The 16,171-nt window shown below is 36.5% G+C and overlaps 1 long non-coding RNA gene across 1 annotated transcript in view; it reads left to right on the forward strand.

Moving 5' to 3' along the window:
* LOC137856643 (uncharacterized) overlaps positions 1-16,171 on the forward strand; it is a 43,041-nt gene that overhangs the window by 26,206 nt on the left and 664 nt on the right. The window contains exon 4 of the long non-coding RNA XR_011096691.1: positions 15,376-15,452. This is a non-coding gene — a long non-coding RNA (uncharacterized lncRNA). The remainder of the gene's footprint in view (positions 1-15,375; positions 15,453-16,171) is intronic.

The raw sequence follows: 16,171 nt of genomic DNA on the forward strand, positions 1-16,171 counted from the left end.
TGCTCTAAATCCCAAATACTGAATAATTATTAACTTGATTTTTTTTTTTTCCACTGAAGGCCGGCAAAATCTTTGCTTAGATTGAGGAGAGATTTTGTACTATTTCCACTGACAGATCTGTCAGTCTTGCTATTAGTAAGCAAACAGCCTTTTCCCCATCTAATTGTGGATTATCTTCACCCCTTTCTCTCAAATGAGAGTTCTCTTTTCCAGTACAATGAGGAAGTTAGTTGTAGCTGTAACTTCACACAGATTACTTTAAAGAAATTCTACTTCTGATTCCATTAGAGCAGCAATTTGATTACATTTTTAGAATTGCATAATTCTCCTCTTGTAATTACAGCCTTTTTTTGGTTTAGAGTTAAGAGAAATGTTTTGTAACTATCTACAGAGGTCATTTCAGGAAGACAAATTAACCCACAATAGCTGAAGATCCAGATTCATTGTATACAATAAATTTTAGAGATCCACTCATCCAATAGCAGGCTAACTGCTATTGTCCTCACCTTATGCACAAATATATTTGGTTCATTAAGGAGAAAGTGGACCACTAGTGCTCACATAGATGATGAACATGTCCAGGAAAATTGTGAAGAAACTATATCACAAGGCCATTTATTAAAAAGAATGCACATAAATAGACATGTGAATAGAATCCATACGCATATCTTTGTTTTATGTGTGTGGTTTTAGTTTGTTGTGATTAACTCTTCCAGCTTGGAACACATACATGTTATTTCTTTTTAAATGAATCTGAAAAGTAATTTAAGTTTCTATCTTAGTACCATATAGAGACATATGTAATACACCACCAAATTTAAAAATCTCCTTTACTGAACAATTTTGAACATTTTTATGAAAATAAATAATGCCTCAAGTCTACCGGTTAGCATATTGGGTCAAAACTATCTGGCTACTTTTCCTGATCAGCAGTCTGCTGTGGGATTTTTTCTACTATTGGCTTTACAAGTCTTTGAAACATGTCCGTACCTTGATTCTGAGTATACATACACAAGGAATAAATATAGCTCAAGTCACATAAACTGTTTAGAACAAACTATTTTTTTCCCTATTATTACTACTAGTATTGCTTACAGGATTTCTACTTATTTCAAAAAGCAACACTTCTTGGGGCTCTTGTATAATCATTTATCTTTCTGTCTGATTCCTCAAATTGCTTATACAATACGATTACTATCCTGTTTACCTTATATTAGGGGAAAAAAATAAAATAAAAAAAATTTTTTTGAACATTAATTTTTTTGACCAAAAGAAAAAGAAAGATGGTTAATAACATTTTTTTTTTTTTTTTTTTTTTTTTTTTTTTTTTTTTCTCCTAAGATGATGAAAGCTAAGTAAAATAATTAAGTCTACAGTTGCATGTCATGTACTTCCTCTTCAGGCTGAGCTGCCTTTCATTTTCATACTCTTCTGGTGCACTTCCTGGGTCAGTCTGAATGTAGAAACAGAAACAAAAGACAGCCATGGTATTTCTGGCAGTATTTCCAGACCAACTGGATCAAGAATGCCCAAACACTATCCTCCTCAAGCCTGCTAGTTGTGAAAAATTTAGGGAGCATATAGAAATGTTCAGATAAAATAAATGGGGATGAATTCATGTTTCTCCAGTGTCAAAGTTTTGGTTTAGTGGAAAGTGCCCCCTTAATCTTTCCTTTTCTCTTAAGCTGGTAGTGTTCTCCTCTGTTTGAAAATTATTAACATAAAGTGTCTGCCAATCTTAAATGGTATTGAGGATGTGCAGAAAGGTACTTATACATGTTAAAACATGCTCAAGAATATTTTATTCCTCTTGTATGAACATTTTGTGCAAATCTCTTATCTCCTTTAGACCTGGTCACACATGGTTTGGCTTTACCATACTGGAAAGTACACATTCATTAAACATAAGCATACTTCAAATACAGGTTCCCTGACTCCACAGACAGTCATCTCAGCCACAGCATTTCTGTGGTTCCTCCACTTTCCATTTCAAGAGAGTGAAATTACCAACCAGGCAAATTACACAAGCAAATTCCAGATCTTGAAGGCTGTCTCTTGGAAGCCTAATCTCCATGTCATCACTGATGAGTCTATTTCCATTTCTTCTTTTTTTCAGTGGAGTAATATAGGTTCTTGAGATGAACAGTAATGACATGTAGTTTGAAATACAACTTTCTAACCCACCTATTCCCCTAAAAGAGGAGAAACTGGTATCATCTGTGAACAAACATGGTCATGTCCAGTATTCTGGACATCAAATCTAAACTTCCATGCAGCTCTGTGACTTGATATTTCTTGAATAGTTTTACTTTTGTGGCATATAAAAACTACCCAGACAGGGACTGTGCTATGGCAGACGTTGTGTACATTATATGATTATGCTTCAAATACCCCCTAAGAATCTTTTGTTTAGTATCTGGCCCTTATCCACCCTTTGTTGCTTAGCCAACCAGAACCATATATGGAATTAGTCTCCTCATTACTAGCCTTCTCTCAAGTGTTGGAATTTAGATATATGCTCATTAACTGAGCAATGGCACATGAGAAAGTGAGTATAAAATTAATTAATTGGTGCTTGCTTTGAACACAGGAAAAAAACAACAAGAAGTTTTTCTTCAGGAGCTGCAACTAAAACTGAATAGAAGAAAAAGATCTTTTCAAACACATCTCTCAAATTATTTTAAAATTTACTATTTTAAAAATATCTTCAAAATTCTATGCTGATAGCTGTGAATTATACTTTATGCCACTGGGAAAATTCTAGGCATAATCAAATCTGAACATGTCTTGTTAGGAGTAGGTATTCTGGAAATAAAATGGACAAAAAAAAATCATGAGTTGAAAGAAATCTCGGGCAGACAAAGGGTATTTCATTGTTAGATATATTTGCATTATTCATTATAGATTTGAAAAGTATTTGCCTTTAACACTTTCTTTATTCCTCATCAAGGAAACATAACATTGAAACATTAACTGAATCACAAAATGTAGCATGTATGTTATAGAGAACTTTTAAATCTACAATATGAATGTCAATTCAAGAAATCTTGAGGCTGTTTTTCTATATACTATGCATATAATTTCTTTTAAGGGAAAAAAATCTTCTCATCTTGACGTTACCCAGATGTTGATTAATTAAGCTCTTAAATCTTGTTATTACTTTACTTATTTAATTTTTTTTTTCATTTGAATAATTATCAGTGATATTGTAGGCATAATTTATACTATGCAGTAGTGAGCTGTTACTTGTATGAAGTGCAGGAAACAATTGCATCTTTTGTTATATGACTTCCAGAATATAAACTAGCTGATGGAATATGAAGTACTCGATATAAGCAAGACAATACATAGGAAAGATATATGTTTCCAACCTGAATTACCCTAAGAAGCTACAGGTTTAAGAACCACACATCTTCTCCTGCTTATCCTGTTTACATGTGTTTCGGCCAATCTTAGTGCTTTATTTTTATATATCAGCTTGGCAGAAAAGAAAAATAAAACTGAAAATAGTTCAAAAGGAGAAAAGATTAGATGAACTTCTTTAATAGAACACATGGATTGAAGAAATTATCAGAAAGAAAAAAAAAAAAAGCACAATATGTTAGATTAAAAGTGGTGAAACAATGTAAAGAAATGTTAAAAAACATATCAAACTAATTAGATGCTGGGTGTGGCTTCAGCCTGTGCTCAGAGTTTTATTGTTCAATAACATTTGTGAATAGTCTGAGAATTTTCTGAAAACCTATGAAGGCTTTCAGACAGCAGATTCCAGATATGTAAGTCATGGTTTTGTCTCAAAATGTGTTCCAACAAATAGGGAACCAAAATTTGTTGTGGATGGAGCAGCTGAAGAGCTTTGCTCTTCCAGTCGGGGAGTCGAACCAAAATCCTGTGGCATGGCATTTAGGAAAGCAGATACCAAGGGCCTCACTCAAAGGATGACTGTGTACACATAATGAAGTCATGAGTTCAAAACACCAGTAAAAACAGCAATTGGTCATTAATTTTGATTGCTTTTTTTTTTTTTTTTTAATCATATCTGGTTATTAATAAAATAATGTTAAGTGCACACATAATAGCTCTAATTTTTATTTTTCTTTTAATACACAGTCACTTCAGTTCTGCAAAAAGCATAATGCAGTCATTTACTAAACTGGTTATCCTGTGTGCTAAAATACTTGTCAACACTTCAAAATATATCTGTTCTACTTCAGAGGCTTTTGAGAAACAAATGTCAATGCAGTTAATAAAAACTAGAAAATTTAAACAAATTTGTTCTTTAAACAAAACAGAATTGAAAAAAAAAAAAAAGCCAATGTACTTATGTAAGTATAAGTGGATAAACCATCTAAATTTTATAGAGATAAATCTAAATTTAGGTATTTACATGTATGGCCTATAATGCTAATCACTCAATGTCTTTTTCTCTCTCTGAAAACTAATTAATATCCAGTGACCTTAAATGGAAATATCATTTGGGATAGCTAGGGCCACAGAAGAAATTTTAGAAAAGAGGGTGAAATAAACCTAACTCTATAAAACACTAATAGGTATTTTGGTGTCATAACACTGATGTTGCAAATGACTCTTTATTTAACAGAATTTGAGTTTGGTGTAGAAGAAAACTTTATTCAAATAGTGAGGCATATAATATATCCCATAACAAGTAGAAGGCAGTTGCCACACTAATTCATTCGTCTTTCTTTTCTTTTTTTTTTTTTTTTTTTTAACATCTTTACCATCGGTCATACTGTAAAAGTAAAGGTCAAATTATAGAACTCTGACTTACTATGTAAATTGCTTCTTCAGGAAAGTAGAAGCAAGTAATATTTCATACAAGTAACAGAAGATAACCATGATGATTACTTAATGTGTCAGTGTTTACTTGTGTTGAGATTGTATTTGTCAAAACTGAGTCTGTGGTGGCTTTTTTGAGACAATATTATTAAACCCAGAAAATAAGGGTGGAAATGAGGAACAGCTGGAAACAGAACATAATTAATAATGGAGGAAGATGCACTAATGGAATATGTGTAAATATGTAAAAAACAAACAAACAAGCAAACAAACAAAACAAAGATTGGGAACCACGTAGTGTTTCACTGCTAAAGATGTAAAGCAGTGATGGCTTTTTGGCATGTGTCCAGCAGGTAGCTGCTGTAGTTACAGCAGTGTACACTCTTCAACTTGTTTAAAGTGGCATGGCTGCTGTTCAATTTGAAAATAGGAACGGGACTGTGTCCATGATGTCTTGTGACAAGAAACTTCAAAGCACTGTAAAGTTTTATTTGGATTTTTATCTGTAGTTTCTAAATGACTTTTTTTTTTTTAATTTTTATTTTTTTTTGTTCTTCCTATCAGTACAGTTTCTTTGAAAAACATCCACTTTTCCTGTTAGACCTTATTACTGTGAGAACAGCCTCTCCTACAATGTGCTTTGGTCCTTAAAAAAAAAAAAAATAGCTTTCCTTAAACATCATCATATTGCCTCTGGCTGGCATTGCTTTGCTGATGTTGCTTCCTTCACCAATACTTGGGTATGACCCCAGCTAAAGCTAGTTTTGGAATGAGACAAAGGTTTTCTTAACCATTAGGCATGAAATTAAAAAAAAAAAAAAAAATCCCTTTTCTGCTTACACAAAAGGGCATGACAAGCCAAAGAAAATATTAACAGGTAATTTGTCTCAAGATTAGCTCACAAGTACTCCTTTACATGGTACAGCTTCATGGAGCTCTCATAAGAGCCTATGCACTTATTTTTACTGTGTATCTATGCAGAAGACAAAGACTCTTGATAGACAACAGCAAAATTGTTCATATCACATTAACTGATCTCCTTTGATTAACAAAGTAGGTCTCTTTGCAAAGGGAAAGTTTGTAATATATAGCTTTGAAAGTTTTGTGGTTGGGCTAGATTAACTGAGATTTCTGAGTTTCCTGTCTAATAGGAGCACGGAGGCACAGCTGGAGCCTTTATTTTTTGTTGGTTTGGATCCAACTTTATTCCCACAGGGAGGCTGGATAATGGTTTTGATCTACTGCCTCAGACCAAAGCTTCATTTCAGAATTCATTGTAGATTACAAAAGGGCAAGGTTAATTGAAATGACTTGACTGGTACACCACACGCTCAAGGTTTTCACCATATCAGTTCAATTAAATGTTCGTTTCCACATAAAACAAAAACCCAAACAAAAAAGGCTGTCTTCTAAATTTCATAGCCATATTGTTTAACTGCTTTTTCCAACCAGCTTTCAGAACTAGTCAATAGGTTGTAAAACATTAGTATCACAGAATCACAGAATTGTCTAGGTTGGAAGAGACCTCAAGATCATCGAGTCCAACCTCTGACCTAACACTAACAAGTCCTCCACTAAACCATATCGCTAAGTTCAACATCTAAACGTCTTTTAAAGACCTCCAGGGATGGTGACTCCACCACTTCCCTGGGCAGCCCATTCCAATGCCTCACAACCCTCTCAGTAAAGAAGTTCTTCCTAGTACCCAACCTAAAACACCCCTGGCACAATTTTAGCCCATTCCCCCTTGTCCTGTCACCAGACACATGGGAGAATAGACCAACCCCCACCTTGCTACAGCCTCCTTTAAGGTCCTTATAAAGAGCGATAAGGTCACCCCTGAGCCTCCTTTTCTCGAGGAGGCCCTCTGCCCGACAGCAACAGGGCTGGGGCTCCACCCCCGTTTGGGGTGTCTCACCCCAGTACCTCTCCTTGAGGCCCTGCAGGGAGTTGCTCCACAAGTCTATCTCCCGCCCACTCTCCTTGATCTCCCTCAACCTCTTGACCTCCTCCTTGAGTTCTGCCACAAGGCAGACCAGGTCGTCCACCTGCTTGCACCTCACGCCCACAGTCTCTCTGCTCCTCGCAGATGGTAGCAACAGGCTCAGGCACTCCCTGCACCCGGAGACCTGAGCTGCCGCACATGTTTGAGCAAGCAGTTGTTCTGGGTGTGTACAGACTTCCTAGAGAGAGCACTGTGCCCGGTGGAGACCACTGCAGCTGAGCTAGAGGTAGACTGCCGTTAGAGGACGTGTTCGTATGGGTGGGGGGAATGCTCTGCCCTGCCTGCACTAACTGCCGCGCCTCTCCCTTCTGACGCGCCACGCCCTGTTTGCCCATCCTGCTCACTGCGCTCGTGGTCGCTGGCGCTCCCTAGGGGCAGCTTTTGAACGGCCAGGGGTGGGGGGTGCTGCTGGCTCCGCCTATGCCTCCTTCTTACCTCGTTCACCTGCCTCGCAAGGGCTGCAGGGCCCTGGCGGCTCCTTTGAGTGGGCTTGGTGCTGGAAAAATTAGCCCTGCCTGTCCGATCCCCCGCTCCCTGTTCCACAGAACGCGTCTGCCCCGGAGCCGATCGCCTCGGCAAGTGGCCGACTTACCTGATTTACCAACTTACTTGTCAGTACCTGACTTACAGAAACAAAATGAGGTAATATTTCTGAGTATCAGGATTTCATGTGTACAGCCAGGACTAGAATTTGACTTACACCAAACTTTTCAAATCTTTAGCAGATCATGGATGTAAACGAAATAATCAAGTATGGTTCCGTAGTGATTTTGAAGAAAGGAATGGATAACATTGGTGAAAATTTATGTGGAGGTTAAAACAAAATGTGTTTCCACATAAAAGAAAAAAAAAAAAGTAAGACTTCAAGACACAGGTTCATCTATATTTTAGTGAATTTCCTCTGAGACATGTTTCCATCTCTCTTATTTTCTCTCTTCTGAGAGAGAACTGAAGTGTTGTCTACTACCCTTAGCCAAGGGAGCTAAGAGAAAGGAGGCCTATCTCACATTTGGGTAAAATCTTTTCCTTTTGTGGGTGACTCACCTAAACCTCAAACATTGCCAGCTGAAATCCTCCAACTGATGGACCTATAAAGATGTGGTGAGCAGACTATTTTTATATGACAGCCAGACCTTAGATGAAGGCCACCATATGGGGCGACTTCATTAACTCTTGTGAAAGAAGCAGGGAATTGCCTGATTTACTGTACATACCCAAACCTGTGACTCAACTCAAATGAAATTGTTTAATCACTGTATGATTTTAAAGGTAATCTGTCAAATTCAAAACTGTGAGGTGCTAATTAAACATAAATAGTAGAAAAGACACAGATGCAGTAAGAAACTTGCTCCAAAGTATGCCAGATACTGAGATCTGTAAAATATTTAAATTATATATAAGAAAAAAAAAAAAAAAAAAAAAGGAGAGATTTATTTTTCTCAATGTCCCAAAGCAAAACACAGATTCTATGAGAGGAAAAGTTGATGGCAATGCTGAGGGAAAAATGTCTAATTTATATCATAATCCCTCAATGATTTCTGACGTCTGCAGAGTAGTCAGACAAGTAAATTACTATTGAGATTCATGATCAAGTGCAGATAAACTCATTTATCTTTGTGTTACTATTTTAGATCCATAGGCCTCCTTGCACAAATGGACTTATCCTGAAGAACAGAATTGAAGTCCTGTATGAGGTTACCAGGAACACAGGAATCTAAAGTTGGTAAAATAATTTTCCTAAAACAACCAACAGATGCTGATGAAGACAGCTGGGCTCTCTGAGTCTCACTCAATGTGAAACTTTATTGTTTACCTCTACCCTGATCCACCTTGGTTAGAGCTTTGTGGTTAGAGGCTGAAGAACTCTCCTTACAAAACACATGGAGCAATGTACAAAATACTTGATGCAGTTCACTCTTACTGCATCTGTACCCTTGTTCTGAAAATGAACACTAACCATGAAACACACCAAGGCCAACAAACAAGGTATTGAGAACAAAGACAAGCATGACAGCAGCTTTTGAATAACATTCATCAGAGCCAGCAGCTGGTAGACCACTGAGAAATGTTTGTGAGAGTCATCTGTTTCCAGCTGCTGACTGCTGTTGTCTTGCTGCTTTGGGAGACAGCATTTTCTAGTTCCCACATGCACAGAGAGAGAAAAATGTGATGTGCCAAACCACTCTGAGAAGACTGTTCAATTGAGCTAATATATTTGAATGGTATGGATAATATTCTCTTTCCTTCCTGTTGATGCTGCCCCTCTTTCAGTGAACAGGCTTTGGCCTTCCAGTCAGCCCCTCTGCATCACCCATGCACACAAATGTGATTCAGATCATGCTTAAGACATGCCAACATTTCTGTTTTGTCAGATTAGCTAGAGAACACGATATGGAACTCAGGCGTCTGTGTGCTTTTGTCTCAGCTTGCTCTGGGTGTGCCTGACCAGATGGTCCCTGATACAGTTTAAATCCTCTGAGTGCAAAGTTAGCCTGAACAAATCCATTTGACATTCCTACCCTTGAACAGTGCTTTGTGTTCTGTGACCATGTTGTGTGTGACCCAAACTTACTCACATATATCAAAGACTGATAAGAAATTAATTAGGTCCCAGAGAAAGTACATCCATATATGCTGTTAGTATAGAAGTTAGGATACTTACTTCAGAGGGCAAAGAAGGCAAGGGAAGATGTAAGCACTATGGCCTAGTCCAGTATTAATCCGCAAAATGTTTGTAGAAGCAATATTCATAGGTCTTTCTTTCCTGCACAGAAGGATGAGAAAATAATAAAAGTTTGTGTAATATCTATCCTTAAAGGGAAAAAAATCAGTTTGATGTTATTTGTTGGCAAATGAATTGTCTATACACAGCTTATTTAGTTATTTATTTTTATGATGCAGTCTACAAAGCATGTAGGTTTGAAAGAAGTTTATTAATATGCAGTCTGTTTGGGGCTATGTTACTTTGAGGATAAAGATTCTGCAGTTTGTGTGTGTGAAGCCCTCTGGTTTCACTACTGCTTTGTAACTAATTCTAAAGCTATTCAGACAGCAGGACTACCTTAAGGTAAGAAAAAAATTAAAATAAAAATAAAAAATAAAACAAATAAAGCACAAAACAAAACAAAAAATACACCAAAGTAATAGTGTCTTGAGATCAGGAAACATAGTCTTATATGTCATTTTACTATTCTCTTAAAGGTGACAGCCATGAGTAAGTGAGAAGTTCTGAAGAATACAAAGACAGCAAAATGGTCTAGATATTGGTGTTAAGCACGTGTAAAAACCTGGAAAGCAACATTTGCATGATCTTTTGCTTTATTGCAAACAAAAAGACTAGAATTATGTTAGAAACCAATGGCGGAGTTGAAACAGGGTTGACACAATACTGAATAAAGAAATCTGAAAAATGAAACAGGATTGAAAGAAACCTCATAAATGGCCAGGATTTTCAGATATTTAATAGATGAGACAAGCAGGCAGTTATTTTATCAGGATGAGTGTCCTGACACATGTAATTGTGGGACCATCAGCTACTAGGAAACTCATGGTGGGTGAATGGCAGAAAATATATTCTATGTTGGAGAACACTGAAAAGAAATGGAAAATGAAGAGGTAACAAGAAAAAGGAGACATTTACTGCCATAAGAAAGCAGAAGAACTATGGAATGAAGATATGAGAGACTGGACCTGAGAAAAGAAAAAAAAAATGTACGTTTGGTTTTTATTGAACATAAGTCACAAGAGTTGCTCATGAATGACAAAAGCATAAAAAATTACATTTCTGTCATGATAGTCTCAAATGGGACTATTAAGAGACAACATGGAAAATGGAACTAATTTATTCAAATCTGTGTACAAACAAAGCTATATTTGGAAATTTGCTTTACCTCCCTGGCTTGGATATAACTGTGATTATAAACTACTATTAGAAGTTTTACAATTATGGAATGCACAAATTTCACAGAAATTAAAGAATTAAAAATACCAGTAATGGTAGGATGGTTTTGATGGAAATAATAAATATCCTCACCAGTTACACCACTAGGAAGAAATAAGGCTATTTGTTGTAAAGTAGAGAAAATATTACAGAAACTGCAAGTACAAAGAAATTTTGGACAGTAAGCTGAGTTTAAATAAAAAGAAAAAGAGAAGTAATTAAACAATAAGAAACAGGAACAACTAAATATATAAGTAATTAATATTCAATATTTAAATATCTAAATAACATTCAATATATAAAATAATTTAACAGTTTACCATTCACTATTGAAAGAAACTAAGTTTTGATGGACTGTGAGAACTAGTTAAAGGAATCAACTAAAACATAAAAATCAAGGACCTGTATAGGAAAAGTCAGAGTTTGTACACCAAAGACTTAAAAAAAACAAACAAATGAACAAAAACAAACAAACAAAAAAACATTTTATTTGAAATTGTATCTAAATCAGATGAAAACTTTTATGGATAATAGTTCCTGAAAGAACTGCCTTAGAAGATAATGCAGAAAAGAATTTAGGTATAAGAAAGGATCTAATTAAATTAAGTAAAAAAAAAAAAATCATATTTTTAAAGAAAGAATGCCACTTTTATTACAAATACAGGATCAATGAAAAAAAATGCAAAAGTTAAATTGAACTAGTCCTTTGTAAGGAACTTAAAAAAAAGAACAAATGTTTCTGTAACCAGAATCACAGAATCACAGAATTGTCTAGGTTGGAAGAGACCTCAAGATCATCGAGTCCAACCTCTGACCTAACACTAACAAGCCCTCCACTAAATCATATCCCTAAGTTCAACATCTAAACGTCTTTTAAAGACTTCCAGGGATGGTGACTCCACCACTTCCCTGGGCAGCCTGTTCCAGTGTCTAACAACCCTTTCGGTAAAGAAGGTCTTCCTAACATCCAACCTAAAACTCCCTTGATGCAACTTAAGCCCATTCCCCCTCGTTCTGTCACCAGGCACGTGGGAGAACAGACCAAGCCCCACCTCACTACAGCCTCCTTTAAGGTACTTATAAAGAGCGATAAGGTCACCCCTGAACCTCCTTTTCTTGAGGCTGAACAAACCCAGCTCCCTCAGCCTCTCCTTGTAAGACTTGTTCTCCAGACCCCTCACCAGCTTTGTCGCCCTTCTCTGGACTCACTTGAGCACCTCAATGTCCTTATTGTAGTGAGGGGCCCAAAACTGAACACAGTACTCGAGGTGCAGCCTCACCTGAGCCGAGTACAGGCGGACAATCACTTTCCCTAGCCCAGCTGGCCACACTGTTTCTAATACAAGCCAGGATGCTGTCGGCCTTCTTGGCCACCTGAGCACACTGCTGGCTCATACTCAGCTGACTGTGGATCAGGACTTTGAATCAGGACTTTTGAAATCTATGAATCAGGACTGTGTACTAAATCCTTCAACAGATCTAGTTTGCAGTTTTGAGAATGTTTACCTTTACAGGTAAACTTGTATCAGTTCCTTAAGAATTAGTCTGTCTCTGATTTTGACTGCATTCTCATTGGTATTTTAAATAAAAATATATGATTTGCTTCACCAAATCTGTTTTTTATTTTGCAGTAATATGAAACAAATCTCAAAGATGTACTTGCAGGCTTGTTAAAACTGTTGGACTGATTGGTAAAATGATAACAAAATGCAACACAAACTTAGCAAAAAAGTTCTGGGAAGTGCATTAGTTTTTCTGTAAAATATTTCCAGAGTCTATAACCAAAATGTTTTAGTCTCTGCCAAGAAAAACTTGAAGGGGAGGGATTTTCTCCAAGTCAGGAAAGGATGGTTCAGACTAGGAAGACCATGGCATCACAGTGGAATAAGCAGATGAGATGAAAAATGCATAAAGTTCCAGTCCAGAAAAACACTTAAGCATGGGCACCATCTTTGACAACAGTTCACTAGTCACCTACTTCAGTTATGAGTTGATTACTAGAACTTTTTTCCCCCAGGAAAATAATCTGCATTTTTTTTCCAGAAGTAGACTGAAGACAAAAGCACAGATAAATGAAAAAGGGACCCTTCCTTACTGCTGAGCCTGAACCACACATGCTCTTATATTCTTTATGGTAGCATTTTAAACCTTAACACTTTTTCATATAATCCATTCTTGTTAATAACACACAAAAGCGTATCAATGGCTATACTCATTATTAAAAATCTTATATTGCGAAAGGAGATTATTTATTTTATTTTATTTTTTTTTTTGTAAAAAAAGAAGGAATCATATAATGTCAGGGCAGTTTTTATGGCAGTAAATAAAAAGAGTGGCTACCAAATGTGACACTAGTTTCAGCAGATACAGTAGGAGAAATCAAAACAAGTTTAAATTAAATCTCTAAGAACTCTTTCAACTGAAAATAAATGGATGATGAACACAGAGGAGTCCACAATGAATAAAATAACAAATACTGAAAAACTGCTGACAGCAGAGCTGAACTGCTAAGGTGACAAATGCTCAGGAAGCAATATAGTATAAACAAAAGCATGTTTTAAGTATCCAAGTGAACCCACACGTCAAGAACAACGCCATGTCATTTCACCCTCTGGCTGCCTGTGCCTAGTATCATCTTAGTGTTGGTAAACCTGCTGATTACATTTAAGTCCCAAAGACATTAAGACCACAAAGCAATCTGAACTAAAGATTGCTGAACTGAATTAAGCAATCTGAACTAAGAAATTGGTATTTTATTTTATTATTTTATTTTATTTTATTTTATTTTATTTTATTTTATTTTATTTTATTTTATTTTATTTATTGCTTAAATAGAACATGGTTTGAATTCAGAGGACATTTTAAACATGTACCAGTCAAGAGCTGAGTCTGGTAATACAATTGTGGGACCAACATGAATGACATTCCTTAAACTGATGCCTTTTAGAGGTGTCTCAAACTGGGAAGAAAAAAAAAAAAAAAAAGAGAGAGAGATACTCTGTGTCTTTCATACATCTTGAAATTCTGTGTACTGAGAATTTTGTAAAAAATGTGTCAGGCTTAAACAGGAGTGTTTAATTTTTTCCCCAGTTAATATGAGTTATCCTCTTATTAACCCAAACTGTATATATTTTGTCCAGTGAGTGTTTAAGAGAATGGTGTTGTAGCAATTATGGTCTATTGACAAAAGCAATACAAGTTTTGGAGAAATGGAGAAAATACGTATTATGAGGCCAACTAACATAGACAAAACAAATTAAATATGTTAAGCACAAAAACTTTTCCTGAGGTCTTGATATGAGTCTTTTGGGTACCCACATTCCTGAGGTTGAGTTCTGGAAATGAAGAGTGAGATGATATAATGCCAATATAATGTCAGTTATGCCAGTATAAATCATTATAACATCTTGTTCATAATTACTACCCTGCAGAAGCAGATTTTGAAATATTAGAAAAAGTAACAAAGCAAGGAAAAATAAACAAGAAGCACTGGCAATACCATGACTAAATAAAAAGTCTAGAATAGAAGTTAATCAAAGGCAGTGATTACTGATGTACACTGCTAATACACTCATGAGTTATTTTCCTTTTTTTTTTCTCTTTGCTAGCAAATACTAGTCAGTTCTGTTTTAGGGCTGCTTTATTTTGGAAAAGCATATTATACTCCTCTAATATTAAAGAATCTTTATACAAAGTGAAATATTAATCATTCTTTTGCCATACAGAAGTATTTACAGACATATCATTTCACTTTGATCAAATGCAACTGTATAAAGCACCTCCAAAAAAAAGACACAATTATCTAACTGTAGATGAATAGATGAATAGACTTTTCATTTTTTTTCATCTGAGATATGTCCATCTTGTTGCTTAGACAATGAAGCATGTACTCTGGGAGTACAACACACATACTACTTTTACACTGTAAGTAAATGTTTGCTAAATTCCAGCTAGGTTTCCCTGCAGACAATCTTGAAAGAAAGGAAAGCAAATGTATGGCTACTACTGCAGTCATCACCTAGTCAACTTAATCTTTTGAAGCAGATATCCTTCCTGTCCTATTATGTTTGCCTGTCAGCTGAGCAGGCCTTATCTTATCAAAAGAGAAAAAGAAGAGCCTGCAGAGTTTCTAAACCAAAATATTTTCTTCTGAGTGTTTGACGATGAACATTTGTATTTATATTCCTGAGCCCAAAAAAGCTTCCAAACTGCCATATCTGGGTGCATACCCTGTTAGTACCATGTATTCATAGGAAGGCAAGATATCGGAACATCAGCCATCTTTCTGCTCCATATTCCCTCCCCTGCCCTCCCCTGCCCTCCCCTGCCCTCCCCTGCCCTGCCCTGCCCTGCCCTGCCCTGCCCTGCCCTGCCCTCCCCTCCCCTCCCCTCCCCTTCCCTTCCCTTCCCTTCCCTTCCCTTCCCTTCCCTTCCCTTCCCTTCCCTTCCCTTCCCTTCCCTTCCCTTCCCTTCCCTTCCCTTCCCTTCCCTTCCCTTCCCTTCCCTTCCCTTCCCTTCCCTTCCCCTCCCCTCCCATTCCTTTCCTTTTTTTTTCCTTTTTCCTTCCCTTCCTCTTTCCTTCCCATTTCATTATTACTTAAAAAAAAGGATGCCTTGGTATATGATTTTGCAGAGATCCCTGACATGTCCTGACAGATGTCTGAACTGGGAGACCAAGAATATGCTTTTCACTGCAGCAAATCCCAGCAGGTAAGTCTAGACAGCATGTTCTTTTTTCAGTTGGACATTTTATTACAAAGCAGGAGAAATTTGATCACTCTAGCAGTTCTACTTCATTTCCAAGCCCTCATTCCCACTGGAAATCAATCTGGAGAGAAAGTGAAAGGATTCAAGTGCCACATATTTCGTTGCATTTTCCTGAAAGGAGAGTCATCTAAAAGAGCTATTCTGCCAAGTTAATTATTTCTCAGATGATATCTGAAAGTAAGCTGTCTGGGCATGTCATGCTCACCCAGAATTTTACAGTATGGCCTTACCGATTTACAATTAATTAGCACACTACTTCAAAACCTGAAGCCTCTATGTCATCTTCTTGCTGTCCCAGGTTCAGGTTCTCAGTAGAATTATTGAATAACATATCTTAATTCCCATATAGATGTGGGACATATTTTCTGAAGGTTATGGTCTTCTGGTACTTTATGTCTCTGTTTTACTTAGATTTTCATTTGATTTTTTTTACATGGTGATTTCTTAACCAGCAACATACTCGATGTTGATTTGAATATAAGGTTTTATGAATATTCATAAAAAGCAAGTAATTTAAGAAGCACATTCCTGTGGCATCATGGGTTCATCTTGATTTCCCATGTGTATTTTTTTCCTTTCCATATAATCTAGTTCAGCATTTTCAAAATTTGCAATACTTTACAAGCAGGTCAAGTCATTATTGAATTTAACTTGAGGTTTAT

Source organism: Anas acuta, chromosome 1 (assembly GCF_963932015.1).
Source record: "Anas acuta chromosome 1, bAnaAcu1.1, whole genome shotgun sequence".
NCBI classification, from domain to species: domain Eukaryota; kingdom Metazoa; phylum Chordata; class Aves; order Anseriformes; family Anatidae; genus Anas; species Anas acuta.